The sequence below is a fragment of the Pseudopipra pipra genome, chromosome Z, assembly GCF_036250125.1.
Source record: "Pseudopipra pipra isolate bDixPip1 chromosome Z, bDixPip1.hap1, whole genome shotgun sequence".
In the NCBI taxonomy this organism is placed as follows: Eukaryota; Metazoa; Chordata; class Aves; order Passeriformes; family Pipridae; genus Pseudopipra; species Pseudopipra pipra.
This window is the reverse complement of record NC_087581.1, coordinates 7,854,235-7,871,879: the sequence shown is the minus strand read 5'-3', so window position 1 is coordinate 7,871,879 and position 17,645 is coordinate 7,854,235. Positions and strand designations below refer to the sequence as shown.

Sequence of the window (17,645 nt, the reverse complement as noted above, 5' to 3'; positions counted from 1 at the left end):
CAAATGGACTTTCCCCATCCCCTCCTCTGGTGGAGGCAGCACACGTGTTCCAACAGCAAAGTAGAGGTGAATCAGATGTGGAGTAAAGAAAACAGACTTCATGACAGCAGATATTGCAGACACCAAAAACAGATCAGGCTTGGAAAGGCAGGGGGATGTACAGGTAGCCTGATAGCTAGGCTGTTGTTGTTTGGTAAGGGGCATTTCGGATGTGATGTTAAACGTGTTGCCTCAAGACCTACTGGCCTCTTCAGCTGTTGGCAGAGGGCCCAATGCTTTTTGGAGGAGATTTGCAACTTGTTTTTCAAATGTTTTCTCTGAAGCATTTGAAAGTGGGCTGTGGCAGAGATGGGGCCCTGGGCTGGTGCTGTCTACTTAGTGCCCACTGATTGGTGTTTGGAGGCACAGTGTGTCCTAGGGGGCAGATACATGTGTGCAGCATCCCTGGTTTTGGGATATATTTGCTATATTAAAATTATGAGGAACATTTTTCCCTCTTCCCTGTGCTTGTGGCTGAGGCAGGCTGCAGACAAAATCCATTGCCCATCTTTTGCTTGCAAGAGCTTTGTGAGTACACTTAAACTGAAAACATCAAAAGCTCTTAGTGGGCAAAACAGATCTCAAGCCTGAGAACAAAGCAGCACATTCTGCTTCTGCTGTGACCCCTGCAGCCTAGGAACCTGTTGACAGGTCCATTAGCAAATGATGCAGGCAGTGATTTCGACAGGTTTCAGAAGCAGCTAATTGGGGATTAATTTTTAATCTTCTCTTTGTTCTGCTTTATCATCCTCTAGATGTTGGAATTGCCCAGTCAGCCTTCAGCAATGGCTGTAATTTTCCTCAGCAGTTGGATCATTCCTGCTTCTCCTGTCCATTTACCTTCACTCTGAACATGCAGTTTGACATTTGGATCCTGTAAATTTGCCAACACAACTGTTGGACAACATTTTGAGTTGCTGCACTGGTTCCTTGTGCCAGAGGTTTGCCTGTTCCCTCCATGTCCCATCCTGCCCTTGCTTTTCCCCCTGCTATATGTTGTGGATGTGAATGGTTTTGGTCCAGAACATTCTCTTCACTGATGTGTCTGCTTTTCCCTAGGGCAGGGGCGTGTGCTGGAGCTTGCATTACCTTACAAGGGAGCTGATCTCCAGCCTTCTGCTTCACCAGGCAGGCTGGAAGGTCCTGTAACCCTTTCCCCAGGGATGCTTGGATCCCCTCATTGGCTTATTCCCTGCCTGGGAATATTTATGGAGAGACAGTCTCTGCTGTAATCCCCTCTGCCCTCTCCTCCCCAGCCCAGCTCCCACAGTGGCGTCTGTGAAGGTTGTACTTTGTAGGCATAGCCCTGCAGCACCTCTGCTTTAATCTGCTTCTTTTACACTGTCAGATGTTGTATTGCTACTCTTTTTCCTTTTTGCCTTTAAAAAGACATAAAACTTCTCCAACCTTGGGTAAAATATCTCTGTGTGCAGTGTGCAGCAAAGGGCTAGGAAATGCCCAGGTGAACCTTCTGCAAAAATACCCATGCCCAATAAACTGACAGTAAATAAACTCGTAACCAAACCCTCATGCAAGCACCAACCTGCTCGTGTTTCCCAAGGGAACGCCACTGTGCTCAGCAACCAGATGTGAGCCCAATTTTGATGACAAATACTGGTATCTCAGCAAAAACCTTGTAGTGAATTCACCTAAGACTGGCAAAATTGACCGCTGCTAGCCCAGCTTACAGCACTTGGAGGGGATACATCTGTGTCAGCAAAAGTCACCCAAGTAACACATTATTGCAGCTGTGCTTTCAATGCTTGTATTGTCAAAGCCATGGCTGATCCACAGTCTCCTGGCTCCTCTTTCAGAGGAAGAATAACTCCTTGTTGCTCTAAATCTCCCAATATGCAAGTATGTAAGGGCACCTTGGAGCCATTCTGAAGGCCTTGTTTATATGGTCAAACATTGCAAATGTTCTAGGTCATGTTTTATCATCTGCTAAACTCAGACCCTTGTGGCAATGCATGTGGACAAAGTCACCTTGAAATGTAGCTGGAAGGCCTGGGGATCACAGAGCCATAAAATCATTGAATGGCCTGGGTTCGAAGGGACCTTGAAGATCACCCAGTTCCAACCCCCATGCTGTGGACAGGGACACCTTCCACTAGACCAGGTTGTTCAGAGCTCCATCCAACCTGGCTTTAAACACTTTCAGATATGGGGCATCCACAACTTCTCTGGGCAGCCTATTCCAGTGCTTCTCCACCCTCACAATAAAGAATTTCTTCCTAATCTCTAATATAAACCTACTCTCTTTCAGTTTGAAGCCATTTCCCTTTGTCCTGTCACTCCATGCTCTTGTAAAAAGTCCCTCTCCATCTTCCGTGTGGGCTCCCTCCAGGTACTGGAGGCCACAATTAGGTCACCCTGAAGCCTTCTCTTTTCCAGGCTGAACAAATGCAATTCTCTTAGCCATTCCTCATAGGAGAGGTGCTCCATCCCTCTAATCAACTGGGTTGCTCTCCTCTGGACATCCTCTGGTTGCTCTTAGATGCTGGATATTGGTGTGCTCTGAACTTCTCGAGTGACAGTTTACCTAAAGCAAAATGCAAAGCACCTTTCTCAGGAGCAGAGTCCCTGTGCCTCTAAGGGTCTGTAAAGGCAGGATCAAAAGGAAAGAGGTGTCTCGGGTATACAAGAGAGGACAAGTGAGGTCTCCCTTGCAACTTTATCTGTTGTTGCCTGATTTACTGCTCTTGTTGGTGCGCTGTGACTAACTTCTATTGTGAAAGCTGGGTAGGGCCTGGGTTGTTCAGAGCTTGCTTGTTTGACAAGTGTGCTGGGCTTCCATTTCCAGAGCAGTGAGTGGGCACTCTCTTGCTTGCAGCTGTTTGCTTAGCTGTGGGTCCCAGCCATAAACAAGTGCTGCACAAACACAGAGCTGCCCTGGGGAGCCCATGCTGTGTCATGTTGCAAGAGGTGGGATGAGGGGAGAGGGAGGGAAGCACCAGAGCTGAGGCAATAGCAATGGGCTTTGACATGTTGCCACTGCTGCTGTGTTGATTTTGCAAAGCTGCCTTTGAAGCTCTTTATGGTGGGTCTCCTGTGCATGGGGGGTGAGCACAAACAGGGAAGTGTTTCCAAATGCAAGACTGGGCTGGGGTGGTACTGGTACACTGAGTGCATGGATGGAGTCAGTCCAAGACAGGGTTCAGTGGTATATGCTTTCTAGCAGAACTTTCCAAATGCTGGTGTCCCCTCCTGGGCCCTTACCTGAGCCACCCTTTGGGCAGCTTCCTCCTAAAAGGATCAGCTCATGCTTTGCAAAGATGCTCTCTGGAAAAGCAGTTTTTAGGAGTCAGCTGGTGCTGGCTCAGGAGAAGGGGAGATGGATGGAGCCTTTCTTCTGCTGCCAGACTCCTACTTTCCAGGTGCCCTGGAGAGCTTTGAGTGACTTATCACATGATTTATGAAAGGGAAGGGAGACAGTGGCACACAGCTGAGATGATGGAATGACGACATCAAGTTGAGGCTTGTGAGGTTTTCCTGCCCACTGGATTGTTCAGACTTTGGTGTTCGGCCTCTGGGGCTGCTGAGACCTTTTCAGAGGCTGTTTGGGGTCTCCATGGGGCTATTTCACTTGAGGCTGATCCCCTGAAGGCAAAAAGCACGTCTCCTGTAAATAAAGGCCTCTGAAGGAAGCAATTGCTCAGGCACCCACAATTACTGGTGATTTTGAAAACTCTTAGGTTAAATTTCCATGGCTGGCTAGGGAAGGAGTGATTGTCTTGAGGGGTTTTTTTTGGCACAGAAAGGGAATATCCTCTGTACTGCTCCCACTGTGGCCATTCTGCTAGGCTGGGGGATGGTGTGTTTGCTGGTGTTTCTGTCATCAGGAAAATGCTCTGGACTTGAAGTGATTTTTCCCAAGCAAGGCAGCGGCTTTTGGGAAGCACCGGTAGCAAAGCGGCTCTGGCAGGGGCCAGGTTTTGATGCTCCTGGTCTCCTTGGGAAAGGCAGAGTGGTGCTGCTCGAGAGGCGAGGGTGGCACTTGGCAAGTGCAGGGTGCATCATAGGGAAGGGAAAATTAAAGATAATTGGGTGGGGGAACTGCAAAATGGGAGAAATCACAGAATCAGAAAATCACGTGGTCTGGAAAGAGGCTTGACAGAAGGGGCAGTTTGGCAGTGGGGGAACGCTTGTCACTGGCACCCCAGGGCTGTGTCAGGGGAGCAGAACAAAACCACAAGTGGCTCAAACCATATGAGCTGGCACAAAGATGCATCCTCTAGTACTGTAAAGTCTTTTCACTAGACTGAAGGGCTAAAGGCTCAGCAGCTGCCAGGAGAGAAATAAACATTGGCCATAAGCATGGTGGAGAGGTGCTGGGAAGTTGGTGATGCCGTGGTGGGCTCTGGCAGAGGAACAAACTGGAGATGCATAGAGGATCTCCCCATTACTCCACTTTTTTGCTGAGCATCATGACCAGGTTCAGCAAACTTGCTGCCTCTTCCCTCCAGAGAGTGAGAGAGGGGGAATCTGCTCCTCAGGGCTTCATGTGCTGTCGTTAACGAAGGTGCCGAGGGCTTGTGTTGGCTGTGAGCCGGCACAGAAACACTTGTGCCTTGTGCTCGTGACTCCTGTGCTGCTGAAGGTGCCAGACAGACTGCTCCTGTTCATGTTGCTCCTGGATATGCGTGGGAAGTCTAAGGGAGGTGTCAGAAAAGGGCATGGCAGGAGCCTGGTACTGTACTGATTTATTAGCCTTGAGTCTCTCCCTTTTGGCTAAATCACGTTGTTTCCATGCATATTGCAAGATTGAGGATCACAGCGTCTGGGAGGTAAACTACAGCAGTGGCTCCACTGCGCTGTGAGTTTGTTACTTGCTGGCTCTTCCTGCCAAAACACATGGCAGCCAAGCTTGGTTTGGTGGAATGCTGAGCTGCTTCGTGTCAGTGCAGGCCAAGACTGTGGTTGTGGGCTGGAGGTGCTGCCATGGGGTAACCCTGTGCTTGTGTGTGATTGGAGGCCCTGGCCATGTTACAGGGTGAGGGATGAGGGGCAATGTATTGCAGGTGGGCAGTTAGATCTGTATGGATAGCAGGGATCAGCAGACCCTGTCCTGGAGCAATGCCTTTCCTTGGAAGGAAGTGCAGAGGGGACGGGTGATGGTGGCCTTTCCTTGGAAGGAAGAGCAGAGGGGATGGGTGATGGTGACTTTCCTCCATCCAGGGGGATCAGGACTCACAGGGAAGGATTGCCTGGTGCAAGAGGTGTCCTACAGTGCATTGCTGAGCCAGCCCTCACTGTCAGGTCTTGTCAGTGGGGATTATCTTAGCTAAAGACTCAGCCAGGTGGAATAATTGGCAACCGAATCCCATGCTCCCTCCCAATCCAGCCTGGGGCTGCAGAAGGGTAACACTCCTCCTGCAGCCACAGCACCAGGATCTCTTTCCTTCTCCCCCACACAGTCCCATCCCAAGAACATTTCCTTTCCCCTATGCCCTTCAAAGTAGACCTCCATGTCCCTCCCTTGCATGGTTATTAACATATTGCCTTGCCTTATACCTGCCCTATACCTTATATTTATATAGGCATGCCTGCACCTTTTCCTTACTTTTTTTGGGGGTGCCTGGGTACTTCTTGTAGGACTGGGAGGTGCTGGGGAAGCACATGCCTTTCCCTGGAACATGTAGCTGGAGGACTGGTGGCCTGTGCCATGTCACCACTGGCCTGTAGAAAAGAGAGTGGGGCCTCCCCAGCATCTGTCCCTGCAGCTCCTGCCCCTGGCCCCTTTTGACACAGGCAAATGCAATTCCCTGAGTGAGTAATGCTCGCAGCTCCTGCCCCATGACAGTGATGTTTCTCATCAGGAACTGAAATTTGTTTAGTGCCAGCAATTTGCCACAGCCCATGGAGAAGAGGCAATGAGATACTTTCCCTGCCCTGGAGCACCGATGGTTGGAGGCAGATAGGATGAGACATGGAGGGCGTGAGCGGCAGCTGAGGAGGGAGCGCTGGGGGAGCGTGGGGTCTGGGGATGGGAATGGGTGGTACCTTCACAGCCATGGGTCCTGGAACGGCCCTGAAAAGAGGGGAAGCATGTCCCTGTTGTCCAAGGCAGGAGGATGGTTGGCAAGCCACTACACTGTTGATATGGGCTTGCAGGGCCCTTTCCCCTTCCCTTTTCCTTGCCATGGACTAGGACCTCATCTCAGCCCTCAACAAAAACATTTGAAATTGCATTTTGCACCCCCTGCTTGCCCCACTGTCATGCTGTCCATCCCAAGATGGAACTATGTCACTGATGCTGCCAACACGAGGAGGAAAAGCATTGGCCTTTTCCAGACCTGCGCTCCCTGTTGTGCTCACACCATTTCCACAGAGCAGCAGCTGTTTCCCCATCTCCCCAGGGGCAGGGTGGGGTGCAAACCTGACACTTTCCTTGTAAGACTGCAATCCTTGCCACCTGTATGTGTAAAATGCTGTAAAAATGCCTTACAGCCACAGTCTGACAGCATGGGGACATGGCTACCTTTATCTTCCCATCTCAACTGGCCACTCCGTGGCTTGTGGAGGCAAGGGGGACCAAAGCAATGGGGACCAAAGCCACGGGACAAGTTGCTGGCAGTGCTGGGAGCAGGGACACGACTCCAGCCACACTTGCTTCCTCTTCCAACAAGCTGATGCTGCCTTGGGGTTTTGCAGGCTGGGAAAAGCAGTGCAGCATCTCACAGACAGCTTGTTCCAGAGCATGAAAATATTTCCACGTGTCTGCTGCTGCTGCGCTTGAAGAATAACATTGAAAGCAGCCAAGAGGGTTTTCTTCCAAGGGATGTGGGATTGCTGGTGCTCAGGAGCGATCCAAGATAAACTATCAGCCTGTAACACACTTCTACAAGGCCTCTCCAGCACCTCTGCTGGGTAGCTGTGAGACAGTTCCATGGAAATGGGATGCTGCAAAGCTGCCATCCCTGCTGTGGTGAGGACAGAGGGGCCCTGTCTGAGTGGAGGGATTTTCCCTGCAAAGTTATTGTCCCTAGAAATAGGGGGTGGCCTGTCTGCAGTTTTGCATGGGCAAAATTCATCAGTGGTGGGAGATGGAGAAGACAGCCTGCTCCGTAGCAAGCAGCCCTGAATCCACAAGCTGCAGTGTTCTGGGGATACAGGATGAGAGGTGGAGAGGCTAGAGGATGCTTTGGGCTTTCAGCCTCCACTGGCAATGTTCCTGGCAGGGACGGAGAGGTGGCCAGCTCCCTGAGATCCAGTGAGCACTGCAGCAAGTCAGGCTGGTGGTGGAGGGGGGTGTGGCGCTCCCCACCCATGTCCCAGCTGCGTTTTGTGGCTTGTGAGCCTGGTGCCTCTGCTGCGTCCCTGGTGCAAGCTGAAGAGGGCTGGTCTGCCTCCCCACCGCCTTATGGGGAGTGAGATGAAACCCAGGATTTGCAGCCTGCCAGGAAACCCTATTATTGTAGGTACAGGGCAGACCAGCTCCCCTCTGCCTCAGGAACCAGCCCACTGCTCCAGCCTTGGAGAGGCTGGGGGTCTGGCCATGCTCCCAGCCATCAGATAATTTCCCAGTGCTGCGTCATCCATGTTCTGTGGTGGTGGCTGGTTCCTGCTGCTGAGGGTGACACTGAAACCCAGTGGCAAAGCTTGGCCGGAGGATTCATGTGTCTTGGGTTTCATCTGAAACCACAACGCTGCTGGTAGGTTTCTGTGCAGAGCTCAGCAACATCCTGCTGGCTCATGCCAGCACTTCCAGCAAACCTTTATTTATTAGTATTAGCTTTTCTTCAGGGATTTTGGCTGTGCCAAGTGTACTGGCAGGCCTTGCTCGGGCTGGGATTTATGGCTGGAACCAGCACCCCTGGGGCAAACGGGGCTCGGTGTGAGTCAGGGCAGACCTTGGCCATGCCAGCGCAAGCTCTGCAGCCCTTGGGAAGGTGTTGATCCCCTAGAAAAAAGCTCAACACAGCCTCTGTTGAGCAACTCACCGTTGCTCTGCAGACAGCAATGGTGAGTTCACTACCACAGCAGCTATCTGAGGATCCTGAGAGGAAAAGTCTGTTTTTCTTCTCCCTGAAGTGCTGGGTTTTGAGCATCTCCAAGGAGTTAAGCGTGCACAGCAGGAGTGTTGCAACAGTGCTAGGGGAGCTGAGGCCTGTTTGAGGATCACCAACATGGAGTTATCAAGAAGACATGGATCCAGGCTCTGTGTATTGCCAACAAAAGTATCTCACCTGGGAGGCTGGTGGACACAGATGTTGCACAGAGGAGCACAGAGCTTGCACTGCCCTCTGCTTTGCCCAAGCTGCCTCCATCCTGTCTTTTACAGTGTACCCATCTCCAGTGAAACCCTTGGGCTTTGGGTTACCCTTGCACTGCATACTAGGACAGCCTGAACCTTTCTTATCCTGAAAAGGTCTGCAAAACCCTCAGAGGAAAACCCCCTGCACAAGCTGTACCTGTTCAGCTTGTGTCTTGAGCTTATGTTCTGCTTGGCTGGTAAACCACCTGGGAGGGTTGAAGGGCAGCATCTGCCTTCCCAGTGACCTTCTAGGGGGCTGGGTGACCACCATCTGGTCCTGGGGTGGGAGCAGAGAGGCCCTAGCTGGGCTCCTGAGTCCCCTAGGTCCCACAAGCACTGTCATCCTGAACACTGCTTCTGTGCCATGTTACATCTCCTGGGACACAGGCGGAAAGGCTGGGAAGGGCAGAGCAGGTGAAAGCTTCTCATAGTACTCTCTCTGCAGCAGCATAAAGCACATGGGTAGATTTGTGTTTAGTCTTTCCAGTGGGAGTGTGGCAACAGTGTGAGAAATTCCTTTATTTGTCTTGGGATTTCACCTGTAACTTGTCCAAGGAGTCATCTCCAGCAAACAGTCAGATGCTGCCTGTGCCTCTCTGTGCACAAGTTGGGTCCTGGCTCTGCAGGGAGATTTGCCTTGACCCCATTAAAGTGTCATGTCATAGAATCGCAGAATGGTTTGTGTTAGAAGGAACCTTAAAGATCATATTGTTTGCTAGATGACCTGCCATGGGCAGGGACACCTTCCACCAGACTTCAAAGGGAGATTGCTGAATGTCACATAAGACAAGAAGCTGGGAGCCACATATCAGCTGTGCTGTGGTATTTTCTCCTCTCCAGCTGAACTTTGGCTTGTGCTGTCCCTGAGGGTTGTATGTCTCTTATCCCGTGGGAGATGCCCTGGCATGCAGTGCCAATGTCAGACTGTCCTCCATGTTCAGGGCACAGGAAACTTCAATCTACCCTCCTGTCTCAAAGCAGAGATGACTCATGGTGGAGCTGTGCTCGCTCTTATGTGCTCTCTGGCTCAAGGGACTCTTTTTTTGGCCTTGTGAGGTGGAACACCTAAAGCTAAAGGCATGGGGAGGCCACCCTTCCTCTCCACCCTTACCCCATCTCTCTGTAACTCCATCTGTACTCCCAGGTCTCAGCTCCCTGAGTCTGAAATCCCAACTGTGACCCTGCCATACCCTGCCACGCTGGGAAAGGTAAGACTGCAGACAGAGGAGGGATGGTTGAGATGGCAGCAGCAAGGAAATATACAAAATCCTAAAGGAACAAAAGCAGGGAGTCAAAGGGTTTGTTGGGCATCAGGGTGGGGACATCCCTTGGAGCCGTGAATATCTACAGGCAGTCCTTGGCCAGCAAAGGCTCTTTGGGCCCTTTCTGAGGTGGTGAGCACATTAATGCCTAGGTGAGCAGCTCATGAAGTCCTAGCCATCTTTTGTGTGCATATGTTGGCCAAAAAGTAATTGCTTTACACTTCTAACACCAAGCCTGTTTTCCACTCTTGCAGGTTTCATTTATGCAGATACTCTTGTAAGCAAGCTGAGCACTGTCATGCCATCCCACAGCTCCTTCACTTCTCCCCTGTCCCGAGCATCCTGTGCATTCTGGGACAGTACTGGGGTAGGGGAGGCTGTGTGGGGCTGATAGGAAGTACCCCCATGTGTGTTGGACAGGCAAGACTGGCCACTGTGTGCTGTACCCCCCTGTTAGCTGCCTGCTCTGCCCGTGCTAACCCGTAGCTATTTGCTATTACCCCACCCCATCAAGCAGAGCTTGTGTGGTGCCCCTGCCCAGCACTGGCATAGCCTTTCAACCAAGATCAACCATACCAGACCTGGAGCACCTTCTCCCCAGTGGAGGAGGACTCCACTGACCTTGGTGTCTGCAGAGTTGTTCCTCTCACATTTTCTCATTCCTCTCTTCTCTGGCTGCAATTTCATCTGCACAATAACTTCTTTTTCCTTCTTAAATATGTTAGTGCAGAGGTGTCACTGTCATTCCTGACTGGCTCAGCCCTTGCCAGCGGCAGGTCTGTCCTGGAGTGGTTGGAATTGGCTCTGCCGAACATGGAAGAAGCTTCTAGCAGCTTCTCACAGCAGCCACCCCTGTAGCCCCACCTCCACTGCCAAAACCTGGCCATGCAAACCCAGTATACAGGGTGTGGAGCTCTTTGGCCTGGGTGATGCCAGGAGTCAGCTTTGGTAGTCATGGTGCATCTGCCTTGCAAATCTCTGGATGTTAGAGTTTGGTCTGCAAAGGTCAGCAGCAGTAATGCCAGAAATGGGATACAGTGGTATGCCTTGGCCTGGACTAAGGAATCTGACCCAAGAGCAGGTTTTCCAACTCTTTTGCCGCCCGTGTTGTTTCTTCACCCTGCTGCTATCTTGCCTCACTACTTCCTTTTGAGTGATCCTAAGACATCCCTTCCTTCAGCAATGCCCTGTGCAGTGCAAGTGAGCTGTGACACCACCTGATTTGCTGGGTGCCCTCGCCATCACAGCCTTTCCAATGGAGGGATTCAGGTGGCTTCCCGTGGTGCAGGTTCCCCAGGGTAAGGAAAAGAGTTGGTGAGACTAATTGTGTTACAGTGCCTTGAGAGCCCAGACTCCTTAGTGAGGCTTTTTTTTCCACTGTTGTAGTCATTGTTGCCAGGCACTGAGCCATTTTGTGTTGTGAATTCCAAGAGCTGTTCCCAAGATGATGTTTACGTGGGCTGTAGCATGAGATCCAAAGGCTGGTCCTGAAGCTGGGCTTGCTCAGCTAGGCAGAGCTTGTCACAGGGATTCAGCTATTCCCTTCCATATGCAAGAATGTGGCAAGATAAAACTGCGTGTTTCTTCCCCCACTTTCATCCTGAAATGCTCCCTGACATGACGGGCTGATGAGGACAAGAGATCGATGTTTCTATTCTCTCCAGTTTGAGAATTGCCCTTGGCCCTGGAGAGATCTGGGCTGTGCACAATGCAGAAGCAGATAGCAGTGCTCACACCCAGATATGCAGGAGGCAGTTTTGGCCAAGGGAATCCATCAGTTATGAGTAAGCTCAGCCCTTGGAAGAGGACGTTTTTCTGGATGACTCGGTAGTGTTTGCACTTGGCCTGATGAGCTGATCTTTCTCAATTTACTGTATTTATTTATTCCCTGCTTTTATCATTGATCTCAATGTGAGATGAAGCCAAACCCCACAAGCAGAGAGAAGAGAGTACACAGCAACAAAGTGCAAGGAGTGCCTGGGTGACCCAAGGACAGGAAGGTGAGCGCTCCTGTGTTACATCCATGGTCTGTACTCTGTCCATGCCTCCAAGAATATATAAATTTCTCTTGTCTTGCATCACTTCATTAGCCTGGACCAAAGGGGCTGTAGAGAGCAAGATAAGGAGGAGGCTGGGCAGCAAATGGTGTCCCAAAGCTCTGCCAGAAGATGAGCAATAGTTTTAAAAAGGTAAAAGTTTGAAAAAATGACAAGGACAAGACCCTCTTCCTGAGCTGCCTGAAAACCTGCCTCCCCCTGCCCTCAGCACCTTGCTGGTGTTTCTCCCATGCCTTAGCTAAGAATAATATGACCCTGTGATTATCTCCCCTTGCACAATGCAAAGTCTGTTTGTGCTGGGGATTATTTGGGATCTCCTGAATATACTGTTTGTGTGAGACAGAGGTGTGGGAGACACATCAGTCTCTTTGGAGAAAGCCTGAGTGGAAGCACCCGTTCAGCTGTTCCACACAGAGGCAGGATTTGGTTTAGGCACCGTCAGGGCTGGGTTTCCCTGGTCATGCTGCAGAACCAGTTTCCTGACTGGACAAACAGGAGGTGAAACCAGCCTTAGCGTCCCACAGTTTGGCATCTTTTGTCTGCCCAGGGAATTTTACGTTGAGTGCTAAAGCCCCCAGGTTTTTTAGGCCAGGCACGGGACCAGTGATCGTCGGGAACCCAGTGCCTTGTGCAGGGGCCCTCTCCCTTTGGTGTTACAGACATTATCTCCCCAGTGGCGTTTGTTTTCCATCTAGTCACTCAGCCAACTAACCTTGGCATGGAAAAGCCTTTGTGTACTGAATAACCCCTAGATAACACCATTTTTGGAAGAAAAGGAGGATGGGTAGAAGGAGTAGCAAGGAGCAACCCCCTCTCCTCTGCCTCCCAACCCAAACCCATTGCTCTTGCCATGGCCATTTGGTGCAGGGAGGCTCCAAGTGTATGAATTTCTCCTGGTGCCACCTCCAGGCTTCAGCACATCAATCTGTCTTCAGAACCTTCACTCCTGAGGACCTGTTTGACCTGACCCATAGAAATGTTGGCTGCAAGAAAGGTCTGCTGATGGAGACCTCCTGAAAGGTTTCCATTCCCATCACCCGAGGAGGAAGGCTGTCTCCCTGGTCTCCCTGTGCACACATGCACGTCCCATTGTGCCTGTGGTAACTTCTCCTTGACTCATTCCTTTCTGCAGAAGACATGGTGGGAACTCCCTCTCTGGGTATGGCTGGTCACAGGGAATAGTGCTCTGGCTCCCTTCTCACTAATCACAGTTTCCCCTTTGATTTTATTGCACAGGACAAGTGATTTGCTGTTTTGTTTCCCCCCTCCCCCCAAAATCTGCTGCCAGCTGTGTTGGGAAGTGCCAGAGAGGTGTAAGACCCCTCCATCTGGAAGTGATCCATGTGGTTCACATCTTGTATTTCCCATAGTGACAGCTGGTACTTCTGTGACCAAAGGGAAACGTTGCAGAACACAAAATCCCATCTCCTCTTGCATTCTTTTATGGCCCTTCTCATGGGAAGGACTGTTAGAAAGCATCTCCCTCCAAGGCTCAGAAATATCCCATAACAACCTCTCTGCACTACCCTTGCTGTTTCCTACATCCCCATCTCTCTTTTTAGAATCTTGCCTTTCATTTAACAACCCAGCTGCAAAATAAACTCTCACAGAGGGCTTTTCTCCTCCCCTTGCAACTTTCAGTCTCCCCGCTGGTACAAGAAACTTCTCTGCAGATCTGGCACAACGGACCAAGCAGTTCTCAGCATGTCTTTGCCTCTGGGCCATTCCATGGTACTTCAAAGCACAGCTGAAACCTCACTGTTTATTTTCAGTGTATATCCCCTATAGATTTATTGCTTTTCCTATGTAATGTTCACTATTATCACTGAAACTAGCAGTAGTAACAAATTAATTTCACTGACACCCCTGCTGCTTCAATCTGATTCTCCTAGGCATGGTGGAAACTTTTGCAGAGGTTTCCTGCCCTGAAGTGCTTGCAAGCTCAAAATCCTGCCCAAGACTTGTTGAAGCTGATTGAATGAGTTGTACTAAAACCACAGGTAGCCTCAAGCATCTCCAAGAGCAAGGTTTTCCAAGAAGAGGAGCAGGTCCCCCCTGCCATCCCTGTGGTAGATTGATGGGAAATGCTGGGTCTAATTTAGTGGGGTTCTTGGGCTTTAAAATCTGTGAAACTCAAATCCTTTCTCTGGAAAACTCTGAATATTAGGGCACAGAAGTGGGGCCTTTGGCTTCTGTAATGTATCTTGGGGATACCTCTGGCACTAGATTTAGCATAGAATTTCTACTTTGTTTTAGTTTCCATATTCTGGTGTGAAACTTTGTCACTGTCAGCATTTAAACATTTCCTGCTGATTTGAAATCAGAAAGTATAAGAAAAAAATTCCAGGTCTTTTTGAGCACTGCATTCATGAAAATTTTCTTATTTCTCCCCTTCAAGGTGTGTTACAGTGGTGGATGGACACCCCTACCTCTAGGCAACTCCGTTAGAGCCAGACAAGGTTAACAGTGAGGTGGTAGTGATTAATAGCTCTGTTTTCTACAGGATGCACCACTCTCCCCCGTGTCCAGGTATTTTGCAGGTGGGCTTTGAGCAAAAAGGTAGGGTTTGGCTGGAAACTGCTCCTCCTGGGCTGGCTTGGGGCTGGAGATGCACTCAGTGGGCATGTGTGCCACATGTGTGCCACACACCTCCTTAAGAGAGGGAGAGCGTCCTCCTCTTCCTTCCCCTTCCTTGCTGCTCCTCAGATTAATTTTTCTTGATGTGAAAGAGCTGAGTGCTGGTTGATTAGGCCGTGACCTGAGTTTTATATAATGCATTGTGCAATGCACTTTATGTAATCAGAGGTTTCTTATGTAATTTATTTGCAGGGCACTCACTGAATCAAGGACCAAACCTGGTTCCTGTTATATGGAAGAAAGCTAAGTGGAGGGGAACAGAGGGATTTGCTGTTTCTGGGAAGTATAGTGTTAGAGGGCCAGGAAAGAAAATCCATGCATCTGTGCTTTGATGGCCCTTGGTTAATGTCCATCTCCAAAGAGATCTTTCCAAACTCCTTAAAAAGAAAGAAGGCAGGGCTTAAGTTTGTCCTTCTGCAGGCCAGGTCTAAAGGGGGCTCAGCTGCCCTCACATTCCACCAGTTAGAGTGGTACTCTCAGGCATGGCTCCCCCTTTGCTGCCTCTGGTGTGCTGGAATTAGCCCTCACCATTTCCTTGCCAAGGGGGCTGGATCGTGCTACAAGGTAGGTCAGGAATGTGAGGTGAGGATGTGATTCAGGCTGTGAGCTGAGGATATGACCCATGCGGCATGAGATTAAAATGCAATCCCTCCTGGCAGCTGCAGCCTGAGGTCACAAATCGTGTCTGCCATTCAGGTTGCCCATTGAGGTGGTTAATCCATCAATGGGACCTCATCTGTGCCCTAGAAGTGGAAGCATCCACACCCAGGCTGTGACAGAGCAGCTGATGGGCTGGAAAAAGCCACTGCAGATGCCAAGTGAAAGAAAAATAGCTATGGGGCCCTCTTGCTCTGGCTCAGCAGCACTGCTGGCTGATTGTGTGAGTTGTCCCAAGGAGTGATCAAATGGGGTGATAAAGCATCCCAGAGTCTCTCAGGTACTCCCATCAGTCCTCTCCAGCCTTCCTCCCCTCCTGTTACCAGAGAAGTCGGGTTCTTCTAGCTGAGATTGCTGGGGATGTGCTGCAGGCATGGCTGTGGCGTGGCATGGTTTGCACAGCCTGGTGAGGTGGAACTTCTCCACTGAGCCCCAGGGCCCTTGCAACGCTCCTTCATTCTACAGAAGCTGTACACGTGGGAAGACTCAGGATTTTACATTCTTTTCTATATCTTTAAACTACAAGTATTTCACAATGGCAAGAGAACCTGGTATCTGGCTGTATGTGAGCTGGGAGGCTGAATGGACTGTCAGGAGTGTGAATAATGTCCTGCATGATAAATGACAGCAGGGAAGGCTCTAGGTCTTTGGGATGCCAAAGCACTCACTCCTAAGTCATAGAATCATAGCATGGTTTGGGCTGGAAGGGACTTTAAAGATCATTGTGTTCCAACCCTCTGCCATGGGCAGGGACACCCTCCACTAGATCAGTGCCAGTGCCTCTCCACTCTCACAGTAAAGAAGTTTTTCCTTATATCTAATCTAAACCTGCCACCCATCGGTTTAAACCCATTCCCCCTTGTCCTATCTCTCCATGCCCTTTCCAGCTCTCTTGTAGACCCTTTAATACTGGAAGGTGATATAAGGTCTGCCTGGAGCCTTCTCCAGGCTGAACAGCCCCAACTGTCTCAGCCTGTCAGTTGAGGTTTAATTAGTAAGGGAGACTGTAGTGATTAGGAGATCCTGATACAAAGCAAAGAAGATACACGGAAAATCTGATGGATCCTTGCTCTATCTTAGTCTGTGACCTGAACTAGCTGAGAAACTTAATGCCAGTTGAAACATTCTTCAGTGTGAAGAGAAATAAAAGAGGACAATTTAATGAGATGGGCATTACCAGATCCTCATGGATCTGCTTGGCTTGTCCTCACCACCTGTGCAGGAGGTGGAGTGCCCCAATCTCACTGGGGAGCACGGTCTGTAAGGACACCCTACATGAAACAACCCACACAACTCTGGTCTACAGAGCATTTCAGAGTAAAGGTGTTCAGTCAAAATTCTCCAGATTTAATTCTCTTGATAAAAAAGGAAAAAAATATAGAAAATTCATGATACTTCCCTTTCATCCCTCCTCCTGTTCCTTGCTGCTATTTTGCATTGAATTTCAGCTCTGGCTGAAGTGCGTATGAAAGGCCAGGATGACTCTGATGGGTTTCCCGGTCACTGTTCTTGAGAGATGCCATTATTGGTTTTATCCACCTCACCTGCCAAGGAGCTGAGGCGTAAAGCCCCACGTAGATGTCAAAGCTCCACCTTGCTGGGAGCTCACAGGTTCACTGCTCCCCACTGGTGAAATGTGATGCGAAACCGTGTCTTGCGTCAAGACGAGACTCTTGCAGCGAGGCAGGTTGTGCTGGGTACAGCTCCGGCCCTAGGAAAGCCAAGCTTTTCACTTTTGCTTCTGGGAATCCCTGCCTGAACTTCCTCATTCCCCCACAATAGCCAGAGCTGTGTGGTGCTAAGGTTGCAATCACACGCCCTCGTTTGCCCAGATTGTTGCGAGACAGGCTCTGTTTGGGCTGCGTCTTGCAGACCATCTGCAAGGAACCAGGAGGCGCCGGGGAGAAGTTCCCGCTCAGAAGCAGAAATTTTTGGTTAAAAAATGAACAGTGTGGCTGATCACGAATGGAACAGAGGTTGCCAGTGGGTTGACTACTGTGGTGGTCAGATCTCTCTGCACAGAGCCTGCACTAAGCAATGTTCCGAATAAATTAAATGTTTTCTTTTTGCAGCTGGCATTATGGAGTTCCATTTTTCCAGTGTTACAGACCACATGTAGTCGCTCTGCCCAGCCCTGTCAGCTCTTTGCTCACTATATTTGTTAGCTCTGACCAGAGAGAAGGAGTGTATTTTTTCAAGGAGGATGGCACAGCTTTCGGTGTGGATGCAGGAATAGAGCTCTCCCAACAGGGGAGAGGTAGAGAGGCAGACAGTTGGGTAGATGGCATCTGTACAGGAAGGGCTTTGCAGGTGGTTGTAGCAGTAATCAGCTGACCATAAGTCAACAGAGTCATGGTGTTGCAAAAAAGAAAGGAAAATTTAAACATCCCTGGGTTGTATAAACAGCAGCATTGTTTGTAGGACACATGAAATAGTTATAACAATCTGTTAGGGTGGAACATGCCTATGTGGCAGTAATATGCCAACTCCAGGCACTGACCTTCAGTAGAGCTAGGTACCAGTAGGAGAGAGTTCAGAGGAACACAACAGAAGTGACTGGAGGAAAAACAACTCTGGACTCATGGGACCAAGTTGTTTGGTCTAGAACATTGATTTTTCAGACTGTGATCTATTGTCTTCTGGTCTATTTGTACATATCTGGAAGAGGTGAGTAAGAAAAACAAGTTTCCATATTCTTTTGAGCTGTCTACAGATATAATACCTCTAAAAAGGTCT

General features: G+C 49.8%; 1 protein-coding gene across 1 annotated transcript in view; it reads left to right on the top strand.

The window, feature by feature from the left end:
- LOC135407546 (aquaporin-3-like) overlaps positions 1-17,645 on the top strand; it is an 84,412-nt gene that overhangs the window by 26,200 nt on the left and 40,567 nt on the right. The window lies entirely within an intron of this gene.